General features: G+C 35.5%; 1 long non-coding RNA gene across 2 annotated transcripts in view; it reads right to left on the reverse strand.

Annotated features, from left to right (window-relative positions):
• Positions 1-9,708: 9,708 nt before the first annotated feature.
• Positions 9,709-16,074, reverse strand: part of LOC140534449 (uncharacterized) — a 54,411-nt gene continuing 48,045 nt past the window's right edge. For both annotated transcript variants that reach the window (XR_011977317.1, XR_011977316.1), the window contains exon 3: positions 9,709-15,318. This is a non-coding gene — a long non-coding RNA (uncharacterized lncRNA). The remainder of the gene's footprint in view (positions 15,319-16,074) is intronic.

A 16,074-nucleotide genomic window follows, 5' to 3' on the forward strand; every position in this document is an offset into this window, starting at 1 on the left:
AAGGTCTACAGAGCTGTTGTATTGACCTCATTGTTGTATGCCTGTGGAACATGGACAGTATACTAGCACCATGCCAGGAAACTGAATCGCTTTCATTTGAGTTGTCTTAGGAAGATTCTGAAGATCACCTGGCAGGATAAGGTACCAGACACTGAGGTCCTTATTCAAACTAAACTGCCAAGCATTCAAACTATGCTTCAGAGAGCACAACTCTGATGAGCTGGTCATGTTGTTTGAATGCAAAATGTATGCTTTCCAAAAAGACTATTTTAGGGAAAACTCACACAGGGTAGGCAATCACATGGTGGTCAGAAGAAGTGACGCAAGGACACTCTCAAGATTTCTCTCAAAAACTTTGGAATTTGATTGTGTGACACGGGAGACACTGGCACAGGACTGTACAGTATGGCATGACCACATCAGAGAGGTTGCTGTGCTCTGTGAGCAAAGCAAAATTGAAACATCTCAAAAGAAACACAGGATGCACAAATTTAGAGAATCTACCCCTCATGTGCACACAGACTATTTCTTCCTGACCCATGGTAAAGCATTCTGAGCTTGTATTGGTCTAATCAGCGACAGTCAGACACACTGAAACTTGATCTTTGCACAGTAATATCATTATGTCCTCTTTGAGAATGAAGGACAACAGTCAATCAACCCCTGCAAACAACCCTTTGATCCAAAGACATCGGCTTCCTGACTATTCCTCACTAAGATATCCTATCTCCCAACTCTATGTCTTCATTGACTGTTTCTTATGCCTAGAATGATCTCCCTGCTCATTTCCATTTCTCTTCTTTCTTTGAGTATCAGCTAAAATTCAATATTTTCCAAAAAGTCTTTTCCAGTTCACTTTAATGCTAATGCCTTCCCTCTGTTAATTACCTCTAATTTATCCAGTATATGTTATTTGTATGTAGTTACTTACATGCTATCTCCCTAGTTGCTCCCCCTTTTTGTATCCCTTGTGCATAACCATAGTACCTTTCATATAGTAGGTGCCTAATAAATACTTGTTGATTGTCTTTATTTAAATACCTCCAATGGGGGTGAACAAAGGTAGTATATTTCACTTTCAGACAGGCCTGATTTTTGGAAAGATTTTTTGTTCTCCAACACAAAACCTCTATTTTATCACTTTTCAGCTTTCTGCCTTACTGCTTCTTTACCCGACTTCCTACAGGGACATAACCTGCGTTATCCTGATTGATTTACGGTAGAGCTTGTGTGCAGAGTGCCCTGACACATAAGACCTAGCTCTAATGCTGGAAGGGATCTCAGATGCCATCTGGTCCACAGCCCTCATTTTATGGATCAGGAAACTGTGCCCCAGGTAGACTAACCAGCATTACCCATAGAGTTATATAGGTCTAGAATCACAAGGGTCTTTTGAGGCTACCTAATTCACTTTCTCCCTCATTTTATAGATGAGGGAACATCCATGTAGCACAAGAACGCCTTAGTCATTTGGGAAGGGCTTTCCCAGCACCAACAGTCCTGTCTCCTCCCATGCCTGACTTGCAACTTTGGACCACTCCTTTCCATATGGAAGCTCCAGAAATCCCAGTTTTTCTTTTGACCTCCTCAATTCTAAAGCCCTGTTTAGGACTTACCCTGGGTGTGGGCCTTCTATAGTATCTTATAGGAGATCCACTGAAGGAGATGAGATATTTATGTTTTTTCTTTCTCATTCTTCCCCCCCACACACCCATTTTCACAGTGGGTGTGAACTGCCCCTGCCCCTCTAGGCTCACTGCAGGGAATTAAGCAGTTTAAAGAGGCTGTGCAAAATGCATGAAGTTGAGCTTACTCATGAATCAGCCTTTCCCATTTTACTCCAAAATACCAAACATGGACAAGGCTGTTCCAGCCTCCAAATAACAGTTTGAGTTTCTAATGAGATGATAATATTAGCTGTCACAAAGAAAACAGGCTAAGGCCTGTACATGTTGGGAATGACAGACCTCCAAAGAGAACTATGCCATTCCACAGCTACCCACAATGCTCTGCTGATCATTCTGGAGAAATATTTATGAGAGATTGCAAAAATCAAGGAACTTAATTAATATTCTATTTGTTCCTTGGCTAAGATGAACATGACCAAGTTAGACAACTGGTAATTTGGAAAAAAATTAAAAATGATCATAGATTTAGACTTGACATGTTTTCCCTACCTCTTCATTGTACTACTACTTCATGTATTGACTTAAAATGATCACATCTAACAACAATTTGGTATTATTATAATAATTTTCAAAACCACCTAAATAAACTTTATATATAGATGTATATATATACATACATACATATATATATATATATATAATGTATATAGAGAGACTAACCTTAAGATCAGTTTAATAAAAATCATGAGGTTGATAATAGAGTTAGAAAGAATATTGGCTCTGCACTCAGAGATTCAAATTCCACAAACTTGAGTAAGTCACAACCTCACTGCGCCTCAGTTACTTCATGTGCAAAATTGGCGACTGACCAAAATGGCCTCTGTGGTGCCTTCAAGTTTTAGATGTAGGATCTTTTGGTGTTATGAATTAACAAATTTTTTTGTGTACTTATTGAGCTTCATATTGAACATTTGTAATGTGAAGAGAAATATCAGAAGGAGGGAGGAAGAAGAAAGGGAAAGAAAGAAGGAAAAAAGGAAGGAGTGAAGGAAAGAAGGTATTGGTGGAATAAGTTGCGAAAATAGGAATTCCCCATTGTGAGGAAATTTGTATCCTTCAAGTCTATCACTCTGTTGGAAATAGCAATAGAAATGTTTGACAAACAGGTATTGTAAGGCAAGTATAAATAAGTATATTCAGTTTTGAGTAGATAACCTGTTTTTCCTGAGTACTAAATCTGGATGGTATACAAAGATCTTACATCTATCAATTAATCTATAAAAAGACTTTTTGATCTTGGGGAATTATTATTTATTGATTGCTGTGTATTTATTAGTACAATTTTTGTTCTGAGAACTATTTTAGGAGTAAAGAATACAAGAACAAGAGTGAACCAATTCTTGCTGTCAGGGTATTTACATATCTAGAGCTCTTTTCACTATCTTTCACTACCTGATGAAAGTAACAGATTAATTATGAAATCTGCCTTCTAGACAGTCAGGTCAATGATCAAGTCTGTTGATTTGTTGTCTAGTTACCTTCTTAAAATGGTAGTGGTTGCAAAGCATCAAAGTAGGTTTTAGTGGCCTCATGTAAATTCTTCTACTTGCCTTGTTTGTTTCTATTTTATTGCAATTGGTCCCATAACCAACTTCTTCCCCTTGTTTTCTCAGCTTTCTTTTGTGTTATTTCCCCCATTAAACTGCGAATTTTTTGAGGACGTCTCGATCTGCTTTTTCAATCTTCTTTGTGTAAATATCATAAGAATAAATTCTTTCAAGTGCGCATTGCTGGTGTTAATGGGCTGACTGTTCTAAACTTAGGATCTTGGGCTTGAGAAAGGGGATGGAACTCACAGCTTTGGTGTTGATCTCTTTATTCTATAGACGATGAACTTGAAGTACATACTCATTTATTGACTGACTATGTATTTATGTAAGCATGTGTGTGTCTATCATCTGTCATATATGTATTATGCATGTGTCTATCTATCTTTTTACCAAAGGTGCACCTATCTATCATCAGTGACTGCGTAATACATTTAGGGTAAGTTATGAACTCATTTAAAACCTTTCCTAATTGGGCTCCAATCTTTCTTTCTAGATTTATTATACATTATTTCCTCTTATACACTCTATGCTTCAATTCTAAATAACCAAACTAGCCTACTTAATATTCCCTCTCCATAAGTTTCCATCTCTGACCTCCATGCCTTTAATTAACCTGTCCCTTATTCCCAAATGCTCTTTCTCTTTGCTGATGCCTCGTAGAACCCTGATCTCCTTTCAGCATTCTCCTTAGGTGTCATTTCCTTATGAGACACTTAGTTATAAATATCATTCACTCTTCACGAAATCACTGTACATTTATTTTATAAATATCTTATATCTACTTATTTGTATTCCATCAATAGAATGTAATCTCATTGAAAGCAAGAGCTATCTTTTGTTTATATGTATATGTTCAATACCTAGTGAAGTTTCCCTCAGGTTAGCTGATGTTTTGTTTCTGGGTGTTTTTTAATCAGTGCTGGTAAGAATACAGACCTGACTGGAAGCCATCATGAAGAATCTGTCAGTCTAGCAAGTGTAAAATGAAAGCATTTATACCCTAGTATTTATAACCTAGTCCTTTATCCAGGTCCTAAGATGTGGAGATACCAACATATTCATGTCCATGAATACTTCTTGACAGTATCCTTTGTTGAAACCACCATATAATGAGTACTTAATATGTAGTTCTTTTTCAAAGGACATTTTTTAAAAAAAATTTAAATAGATTTCATTTATTCATTAAATATTTAAAATTACATATAAAAATAATTGTTTTTTAAATTTGAGTTTCAAATGCTCTCCTTCTTTTCCCTTCCTTCTCCTTGAGAAAGCAACCAATTTTATATCAATTATATATGTTGTTATGTAAAACATAAGATATTCCCTGGAAACCATGGTGATTGCTGGCAATTTTTTCCCCCTACCTGTTTGCTTGGAGGCGCATGAAAATCTTGAGTCTTGGAATATGCCATTGTACATCCTACAGGCTAAATGCCTATTTTTGTATCACACTTTTCTTGAGCAGGAAAAAAAAAATCCAGCTATAGATCTGTAGATTTTTTTTTTTAATTTTGAATTTTCACAAAGTATTAACCACATTGATTTTTTTTTAGAAAATATCAATATTTCAAGACTATAATTATATTGTTAAGTGTATTCCAAGGTTATAAATATAATGATGTGTTATATAATATTTAAGAGTTATTATATTAGGAAAAAATAATCATTCTGGAGTCAATGTGGTAAGCAACTTCTTTAAAATTAGTTGGGAAATTAACTAAAATTAAGGGGCCAACAGACATATACATTGCTACCAGGACTAAACACAAAGCCTTTCCAGGGTGACATAAGCTCATTCAACAATGGAACTGAAACTGAGAATCAATCGACTGCATGATAACATGTTTCAAGGAGGCCCATCAACAGTTTTATTTTGTGAATTTCTGTGAAGAACACAAAGTAATCATTATTCAAACATATTTCACATATTTGTTGCTTTAAAAAGTCTTAAAGTATCATTGTTTCACATTTAGGCTACCAGGGAGGAAAGTTTAAGGATGCTGAGTTAAATTAAACATGCATAGACCTTGGAGTAAATGAGATCTGGGGAACAGAAATGAAAATTAGGTAACAGACCTAAAAAAATTAATATTCTGCCTTTTTTTTTCCTGTTTTTGTTTGGGTTTTGTGATAGTTCATTGTACTATCTGAGACATGCTAAGTTCCACATCAACTTCAGGAATGTGACTCTGTCTTGGATATCTTAGATAAACCTAGATTCTTAGGTCTAATCTCATCTTTTTTTATCAGTAATTTATTGTTGACTATTGATGGATGTTATTGTGTCTATTATCAAAGATAATTTTCCTAATGCCTTGTGCAGATTGAAATTTAAAAGAAATGATTCTAAATAAACATGCTACTATGCATTAATAGCATCTTGGTCACAATTAACTCCCTATCTATCAAGCTGTATATGATCAAAAGTATATCTTGGTTTGGGTACCCATCTTCTTGGTCTAGAGCTATGTCCTCTGGGATGTCCAAGAACCAAAGTAGATTCTGAGATGAGAGAAAATGTTATCCTTTTTTCTCACATAACCTTGCATCAACTCATTAGCTTTTAGAAGAGGCTGTATTTCCTTGGGAAAAATTTAAGATTGAGAATATCCAGTTTAATACATTTTGAAGAGATTGAGCAGTGGAATTGAACTATAGAAGAGAGATCCAAAGTGGAAAGAGAAAATTGAGTTGTATGAGCTGCAAGCGCTATTAACGGATGGACTGCAGATTAGACCAATTAAATGCTATGCTCAATATTGAAGTCCCATACCCAATATTCTTATTGATCATTCATTGTTAACTATTTATAGGGGTCATAGAGGCAATTAATAAAACTAATTGTCCTGATACCTTGAGAAAATTTAAAAGTTTATTCTTTATAAAAAATACAAAAGAATTAATAGCCACTGATTAAAGTTTCAGTGATGGAATCTCCAATTATAATTATCTCATCAGATATCTGCTAACTCCATCAAACTATGGCTCACTTAGAGCAGAATAAATTAACTAAGGGATGAAAAGAACAAGCTATGAATACAATTTTATAAAATGTCATTAATAATTTACTAGAACCAAGAATACTTATTGGCATTTTGGTTAGTTTTTGTAAAGTTGCAAGTTTTAAAAATATCCAATTTTCAAAATATTTTCCAAGACTCAAGTACTACCTTTGATATAATTCTCCTTCTGATTCCCCCAGGTGTCAGTGCATTCTCAATCCTATTGCTATATTCTCATTTATACACATTTCATATATCTATATGTATATTTTTTTAATCTGATAGAATGTAATGTCTTTGAGGGCAAGAATTATTTCACTTTTTTTCTTCATATTTCCAATATTTAGTTAAGGAACCAATAGTCTACAGAGGTGTCTGACTGATTGTTCCACAAATGGCTTAATTGTTACACTATAGAGAATTTTCAATGTCAAATTGGCAGGAAGACCAAGAGATCACCCTCAGTATCTCTGTTTTGCTCTGAACTATTTATCATTCTTATCAGTGACTTGGATGATGTCTTTGATGACGTATTTATCTACTTTCTTTATAATTATTCCTCCTGTTTGCCCTCCACCGAACAATCACAACAAAAACAAAACAAAAAATAAAATGAAATGAAAAGTTTACCATAAATATTCAGTGTCTAAAAACAAATTCCAACACTTGCCAACTTGCCATGTACTAAAAAAGTCTCTCTCTCTCTCTCCCTCTCTCTCTCTCTCTCTCTCTCTCTCTCTCCATCTATCTATCTCTCTCTCCCTGCCTCCTTCTTTCCCTCCCTCCCTCTCCTTCCCTCTCTCTCTCTTTCCCTCTCTCTCTCTCTCTTAAGTTCATGACATCCCTGACATGAATTGAATGGTATGTATCATCTTCAGTCTTCTAAAATCTTTCTTTTCATTACATTGATGAGCATATTATATTCTTTTAATATTTTAATATTTAATATTCTATTATTAATATTAATAGATCAATATTAATAAAATATAATATGTATAGTATTCTTTTAAATTCATTTAGTCATTATTCTCTATACTATTGTTATTGTCTAAGTTTTTCACCTAATACTGCTAATTTCAGTCTATTTCATTTCATCGAGACCTTCCCAGTTTCCTCAGAAACTGGCATTTTTACCATGTCTTCTGCACAATAATATTCCATTACCTTCATATACCATAACTTGTTTATCCATTTGCCAATAGGAGGACAACTTCTTAATTTCTAATTTTCACTAATAAAAAAGAACAGCTACAAATAGTTTTGTCCATATTGGTCCTTTTCCTCTTTCGTTGATTTCTTTGGGGGTATAGGCTTAGAATGATAAGTTGAGTTAAAGGACTGGTGCAGTTCATCAGTTTTCTAGGTATAGTGCTAAAAATGTTTTCCAGAATAGCTGGAGAATTTCATAGCAAAATCTACACGAGTGTACCTCTTTTTCTACAGCCCCTCCAACATTTGCCTTTTTACTCTCTTATAATCATTGGGGCTCTGACTGGTGTAAAGTGAAACCTCAAGGTTGCCTTAATTTATCTTCCTCTAAATATTAGTGTTTTATAACATTTTATATGACTGTTGATATTATGAGTTTCTTCCTTTGAAAACTAGCTATTAATATCCTATTTTAATATCCATTTTCTCTTGGGAAAAGGTATATGTATATGTATCTACGTATGTATGTACACACATACACATATATGTATATATACATACACACAGTGGATAGAGCACTAGGCTGGGAATCAGTAAAATTTATCTTCCTGAATTCAAATGTGACCTCAGATACTTACTAGCTGTGTGAGCTTGGACAAGTCACTTAACCTTGTTTGCCTTAGTTCTTCATCTATAAAATGAGCTGGAGAAGAAAATGCAAACTATTCCGGGATCTTTGCCAAGAAAACCCTAAGTGGTGTCACAGAAAGTTAGACACAACTGACCAACAACAGCATATATATAGTCTATGTAGATATATCCATGTGTAACTATATCTTTGTATCTATAGACAGATATATTTGATTCATTTCCTTATATATCTTAGATATGAGATCTTTATCCTACATAGAGTAATTTCCTCCAAATCTGCATTTAAACCAACAGTAGTAAAATGAATCCAAAAGGAGAATGTATATGGGGGGATTTTTATCCAAGTCTTGGGGAAAAAAAAAAAAAAGAAAAACATAATAAAGGTTGAATCAGGTAGAATTCTGCTGTTATTCTTGCTTTGTGTTAGCCTTTTGGGTAAAGAATTCAAAATACAAGCTGAAAGTTTCTGATCTTTAAGGAAAAGGATCCTGATTTCTCATGTGAAATTGAGTTATTCATTTTTTCCAAAGAAAATGAACTCATCCAAAACAAGGAGCTTGCTGATCTGGTAAGAAATTTTCCCCATAGGCAACTAAAATAATGATCCTCCTTAATTTATTCCTGTATTTATTTCTGCAGAGTAGAGTGTTATGACACAGTTAAGTAACATTTACTAAAATAAATGATCAGTTTGTTTTATTACACATGTGGTTCCCATGAGGTATAATACAGGCATCCTACCAAACACTATCTATGGTAAGCAAATGTCAAAATAAATTTAGTGAAAAGTTGTAGGCATATATTACCAGTAAACAACTAAAATTTTACTGCCAAAGACCAAATGACACATTCTTTGTATTATTTTTTGCAGTCATATAATTCTAAAGTCTCTTGGCATGTGCCAGGCATTGTGCTAAGAGCTGGAGTTAAAAATACAAGTAAAAAAGTAGTTCCTGACATCCGGGAACTTATATTCTACTGGGTTAGATGACACATAAAAGGGAAATGATAAGTGGGGAAGGGAAGGTAGGAGATAACCACACATGGGGCATGGTGGTGAAGTCCAGAGAGTGAGGGGCAGGGGTAGTCAAAGAATACTTAGAGCACCCTTCCTCAAAATGGAGGTACTTGGAGGAACTCAGCCATGGTAGAAGGGGCCTGCAGGGTATAGTATGTTCCAGAGAAGGATACAGGGAAAGAGGAGATTTCCAGGGCAAGAAAAAAATCTGAGACATGGTAGGTAAGTCTGGGGAATGCAAAGTAAAGCTAGGAAAAGTATGTCAAGAAGATTTCTACAATGATAATGATGATAATGATGATAATGATGATGAGGATGATGATGAGGATGAGGATGATGAAGATGAAGATGATGATGAAGAAGATGATGAAGATGATGATGATGATGATGATAAAATAATAAATAGAATCTTTGTTCTTAAGGTAAGGTAATGAATCATGATGTATAGAGAACCAGTCTTGGAGTCTGGGAACTTGGTTCAAATCTAGCTTCTGACAATTGCTAATTGTGGGACTCTAGTTAAGTGATTTAAACTGAGTGCTCCACATAATTCTCTCAGATTATGAATTTACAAAAAGTAGCAAGTCAGCACTACTGAAGAGGATTTCTACACTTAGAATTCATCATTTCAGTGTATCACAGGTGTACGGCAAAAGGAAATAAAAGGAGGTGTGGGGAAGGGGAGTTGGAGCTAAATGCCATCTCAGCATTATCATCACCAACAAACATTTATTAAGTGCTACTATGCATCAGTAGTTGTACTAAATAAACACTGGGGATATAAAGAAAGGCAGAAACGGTGCCTTCCCTCAAGGAGCTAAGGGTACAATAGGGGAGACAACATGGAATTATTCAGACATATACACAATAAAACAGAATAAAAGGAAGGTAATGAATGAGGGAGGTAACCGAAAAAATGTGATGGGGAAAGGAGGATAGGAAGGCCTTGAAGTTCAGGTTTGATGTTAATCCTAAAGACCATCAGGGAGGATGGGAGATAACAGTGAGAAGGAAGAGAATTCTCAACATGAGTGACAGCCAAATGCATTCTGGAGTCAATTCAGATTGGCTTGGACAAGCCGGTTATTAATTTTTTTTAGCATGAACAAATCAAAATGTGACTTCATTTGGTGTTTTTTTTTTTAATGTCTAAACTTAAGAAAGTGTTAATAATGCAGATTAAATTAAAAGTATGCCTTGAGTATATTTTGGGGAGGTAGGGGTGAAAAATAGTTGTTAAATGTTAGAGTTGAAGTGACTCGTCCAAGGTTTCACATCTTCCAATCGCTATAAACAAGACTTGAACCCATATTTTTCTACCTCCGGGGTTGTCCCTTTATCCATTTTGCCAAGTTTCCCATCTTAACACATCCTTCAAGTTGCCTCACATGTCTCTCTGTCTCTGTGTCTCTGTCTCTGTCTCTGTCTCTGTCTCTGTCTCTGTCTCTGTCTCTGTCTCTCTCTCTCTCTCTCTCTCTCTCTCTCTCTCCTCCCCCTTCATAGGGATATCATGATTATCTGTGGCCAAGTGTAATATGCAAAGTTTTTTTTTTTTTAATTTGGGTCTATGACTTCATTGTTATAGGAAATTCCCTATGATGAAATCCCCTCTGCCAAAGCAGATCAACATCTGCTTTGTGACCTAACAGATTTAGATAGTTGTCTTGGGGTGAAGAGATTTCTCTAGGATCACATAGTCAAAGTATCAAAGACAGAACTAGAATAAAGGCTTTCCTGAGTGTGGAGCTAGCCTTCTATGGACTCTGCTATGCTGTTTCTCAGTATGGAAAGCTATTTACCTATAATTTTTATGTATTAATAGACTATCTTGCCAAAATATTTTTAATAATAACAGCATTTACACGGATTCTAGTTCATGCAGATCACTGTGCCAAGACTTTTATATTTATTACCTCATTTGTTCCTCTTGGGAGGTAGGTGCTATTATCACCATTTTACAGATGAAGAAACTGAGGCAAACAGAGGAAAAGTAATATGTTCAAGGTCGCAGAGCTAGTAAATTTCTGAAATGGGATTTGAACTCAGAGCCTCCTCATTCTAGAGCCAGTACTCTGTTGTGCCACCTATCTGATTCATAAATGAAAACCATTGCAGAGACAAGCGAATACAGGTGTGAATACTGTCAGATATAGTCCATTTTATTTTTTCTGAACTGCTTTTCCCCCTCATTCTTTTAAATTCCACCTGATAAGTGTAATCACTGGACAGGTAACGGGGGAAAATTGATGGAAAAAAATCACTAAAATAAGACAAAATAAAATTATTGAACTACAAATCCTGACCTGAAAGAGACGTTGAATATTATATAATCTATCCCTCCCTCTTCATTTTATAGGTAAGAAAATTGAGTCCTGGACTTAAGTCTTTAGAAAGGAAATATCTGGGTCAGTCAGGTCTACCCTCTCTCCCTACAGGAAAAAAAAAAAAAAAACAGAGAGAGAGAGAGACCTGCTGGGATCTCTAATTCACTGTCACAGAATCTTCCTTTCCAATGAGCACTGAGCTATGTTTTTGGCTAAATGAAGGTGACATTTTCAGCAGCCTGTTGTGAAGAACGACAGATGCCCCTACCTAATGACTCTGCCCTATATTAGCTCTGCCACCATTTGAGCTCAGTAACAGAGAGGGTCATAATTATCAGTTTTGGTGCCTGGGGAAAACAAAACAGTCCTGTGGGTAATCAGTATGGAGTTCACTATCAAATTAAATTCAGTTGAGAAGGAGGAATACATTAAAGTCACTTCTGAGGAGATCATTAAAGGGATGGGAAAGAAATAATGTCACCTGATAGTTTCCTATTTTTTAATATATATTCTTACTTATCAGTTCCTAATCTCAGTTGTTTCTACATTGCTGCAAAAAATACGATTACTAGAAATACTCAAAAATTCAGTGCTTTAGGCCTGGTTGCTTTGTCCTAGTTATAATTCATAACAAACAAGTCACATCGATAGGGCTTGGGGCACCAAAGTGGTGAGAATAGGAACCCTATTCTTTAATGCCAGCTCATTCTCAGTAGGGAAAAATATACTGCCATTTCTGCTTAAATTTAACTTTGCTGTATGAAGTTGTTTCATATACGACTCCATCTTTCGTATATTTCCAAATGCTAATCCTCTCTTTTTACCTCATTATATTTGACTGATTGGGGTTCTCAACTATTAGCAAAGCAATAAATATAATTTTCTTAAGTTCAGAACAGGTGGAAACATAAATGGGAGACTTTACTATTGGCATTCTCTTTTAGAAACAGAATCTCATGAATTAAAATATTTCAACATGCTGTAATATGCTTAAAATGACAAATATTCAAAAACTTTAGAAATTTGCAGAAGTAATTATATGCAATTTACCTAAATTTTATAATGTATAGAATTATTGGAAATTATACCACTTGAGTAGCTATTAAATCATTTATGGAAAAAGATACACAAGGTGAGGGGGATTGTTCCAATTCTTCCTCATTTCAGTATAAGAATTTCAAAGGTTAGCTACTCTAAGCTCAGAGATAAAACAGGGAGTAACAGTCTTCCCTCCTTAGACAATAACAGCTCATATTTTCATAGGGTTTTGTGTGCTTAATACATGTTTTTGACTGATTGAATGACTGTGGTTGCAAAATGTTTCCTTCCAAGAACCCTGTTTAGAAAATAGTATAGATACAATTTCCCCCTATTTTACAGATAAGGAAACTGAGTCTCAGAGAAGAAAACTGACTTACTCAGAGTCACACAACTGAGATCAAAGCCAGGATTCAAACCCACTGTTGTTGTCCAAGTTGTTTCACTTGTGTCCAACTCTATGTGACCCCTTTTGGGGTTTTCAGGGCAAGATACTAGAGAGGTTTGCCATTTCCTTCTCCAGTTCATTTTACAGGTGATGAACCTGATACAAACAGGATCAAATGATTTTCCCAAAGTCCCACTGCTAGTAAGTGTCTAAGGCCATATTTGAATTCAGGAAGAGTGTTCCTGACTCCGGGTCTGACATTTTTCCTCACTGTGCCACCTGGCTGCCCTATCCTGAAGTTATAGTCAGTCTTTTTCCTTGAGTAAACCAAACTGCTTTGAATTCTGCCCTGGTAACAGGAATTTACACTATTTTATTCCATCTCAGAATGTCTGGTTCACTTTTTCGCTCTGCATTCATACTGTCACTAGTGATATACTCTGTCACTTTGAACAAGCTACTTAACCTCTCAGTCTCTGTTTCCTTATCTGTAAAATGGGTATAATATTATACTACTTCCTAAATCCATTATGAAGAAAGGACCTTTTAAAACTTAAAGTGATACATAAAGCTCATCTTTCTTACCAATCAGTACTTCAATTTCTTCATCATAACAAGAAAAAAAGAGTGAATCATTCTCATGCAACTTCCTAGCTCTAAGATATATCTTGGCACCATTGCGTGGAGGTAGTATAATGCAGTAAAACAAGACTATGGAGTCAGTGGAGGCAGGTACAAAGCCCACCTCTCATACTTACTACTTGTATGATCTTGGCCAAGACAATTTTAGTGGGCCTCAGTTTCCTTATATATAAAATGAAAGAGTTTTACTAGATAATCTTTAAGCTTCCTTTTAGCCCTAGATCTATCATCTTAAATGAATTGGATGGTGAAAATATTAAAAATCATCTTTAGGGCTGTATTTATTGATGACTTAAGTCATTAGGCGGATGGCTACTAACTCAGGACTTACTTGGAGAAATTTCAATGACAGGTCACACAGAAAATCTTTCAGAATCATTTTCTCCTTAATGTCTCTGTTCTGTGTCACCTTACTGGCTAAGAGTTGGACTAACTTCTTCTGGGTCACCGTTTATAAATGTCTCATTAGGTAATCATCATCTGCTTTTCCTAATTGAGCTGAATTCACTCAATTAACCTGCAATCTGGAGATTACTTCACCTCAGTACCTGGCATTTCACCTGAACTGAGATGAAAACTTTTTGAATGCCTGACTGCTACTTCAGTTTCTCCTCATTAGCTGACATTGATTGAATGGGATAGTACTTTCATCACTGGGTGCCTCATTATCTACTCATGTATTAAAGGATCAGAGTGCCACCTCTGTTAGAGGGGGTGAGTGTAAGAAGCATTTCAGTATTGCTCTAGGAAAAAATGTAACGACTGAGGCAGCTAGGTGGTTTAGTGGATAGAGCACTGGGTCTTGAGTCAGGAAAACCTGAGTTCAAATCCAGCCTCAGACACTTACTATTATGGTAACAACAATAAGCCGCTATTACTTTTCTCTGATTTCTTAATCATCAAAAACATATAACACTTTTGCCTAGAAAAATAAGTATGAATCCTATAATGTTGAGCTTTTATATTGAAATCAAACCTTTTTAATGAGCACAAAAAATACTGAAAATGTTTCCTAAACTCTAGCTATTTTAGTTAAAGAAAAAGAAAACATACTAATGTGATTCACTGAAACCATATTTGAGAAGTTCTACTTCCCTTAGGTGCTGGACAAGAATCAGTGGATGGGTTCTAAGAATCAGTGCACATCTGCCACAGAAATGCTTTCTGTCCCCCATACCCAGATTTCAAATACTTGTCCAAGATCATAATTATTTCATCATTTAAGATTGAGAACTTTTGGATTCTCTCAAACCTCTTCTTCTAAAGCATGTTCTTTATCAATTCACCTTTACCATCATATTTGTAAACTATAAAGTGTTCTACAAATATGAGCTATTATTATTCCTGAAAATCCTAATACTTAAAACATAGTAATGTAAAATAATTGGAGATGTTCTCAGAAAAAATGCCACAAAAATCTACAAGCAATGTTCACTTTCTGAATTGTAAAGCAGTGCATGGGAGTTCAAGGAGGACCAGTGTCTCTGTTGTGAGGTCTAATTGAATCTTTTTCAGGACTCTTCATTTTTGGTGTCTATCGCTCAATCAACTCTCACCCATGACTCGAAGAAGCTTTATCATGAGCATTGGCCAGATTTCAATAAAACCATCACAAAAGATGGGCTAAACCTCCTCAAGTTTAGCCTCAAATCTTTGATTTTGGGAGAAGTCAAACATGTGAAGACGCCCCCCTGGCAGAATGGGCCAATGAGGGCAATTTGTTTGATATCCATGAAGGTGGCTGGAACAGCTGCTGTGAAGCACTTAGAGCTCAGTCAGAACTTGAAGACACCAAGTTTAGTCATTACAGCAGGGGCCATCTCCAGTTGTCTCAGCTTTTGTCTTCTCACTAAACTTTGATGACTCTGGAAGAGAAAATGAGGTTGAAGATTTGGTGCAACTCTGTCTCACTTAAATCTAATTCATGTGCAAGTCAAAACATCAGTCCACAATGTCATCAGTCCTCTTTGAAATGATGGACGAACAACAAGATATGGGAACCACATATACCTCACAAATGCCATTAGGAATTGTGTTGTGGTGAAAAGAACATAGGATTTGGGAAAGAACCATAATTCAAATCCTCGCTTTTCTAGTTACTCATCCTGAGACCTTGGGAAAGTCATATATGACACCATGGGTCTCAGTTTTCTCCTCTATAAAATTACTATTTTGGATTAAATGACAACTGTTGTCCCTTCCAGCTCCTGATCTGTCATCCTATAATCATTCATTTGCGAAAGCAAAAGTTAAATGAAAATGAGAGTGTGAGTGAATTGAGTATTATATTTATTAGCCTGAAAAGGAACATCAAAAGACTATTTAAATTGTATCTATGAAACACAGAAAGCAGCAATTTGGCAATTATGCTATTACCTTGATCAATGTAAACAACCTGGATAAATAAAATGCAAAAACACACAAATTATGAAGGTAGATTGGCCAACTGAGAAACATTCAACTGGTTAAAATTCATAGAAAAAAAAGGGATTTTTTAGCCTTTGAGACCTGTTATATTTTGAAGATACTCAGAAGATGATGTTTAATCTAGACATTTGCCAAATCACAAAGAAATTATGTTTCTAATGATAGGTTGGCAGCATGTACTTGGCCATTTGAGT

Source organism: Notamacropus eugenii, chromosome 3 (assembly GCF_028372415.1).
Source record: "Notamacropus eugenii isolate mMacEug1 chromosome 3, mMacEug1.pri_v2, whole genome shotgun sequence".
NCBI lineage: Eukaryota > Metazoa > Chordata > Mammalia > Diprotodontia > Macropodidae > Notamacropus > Notamacropus eugenii.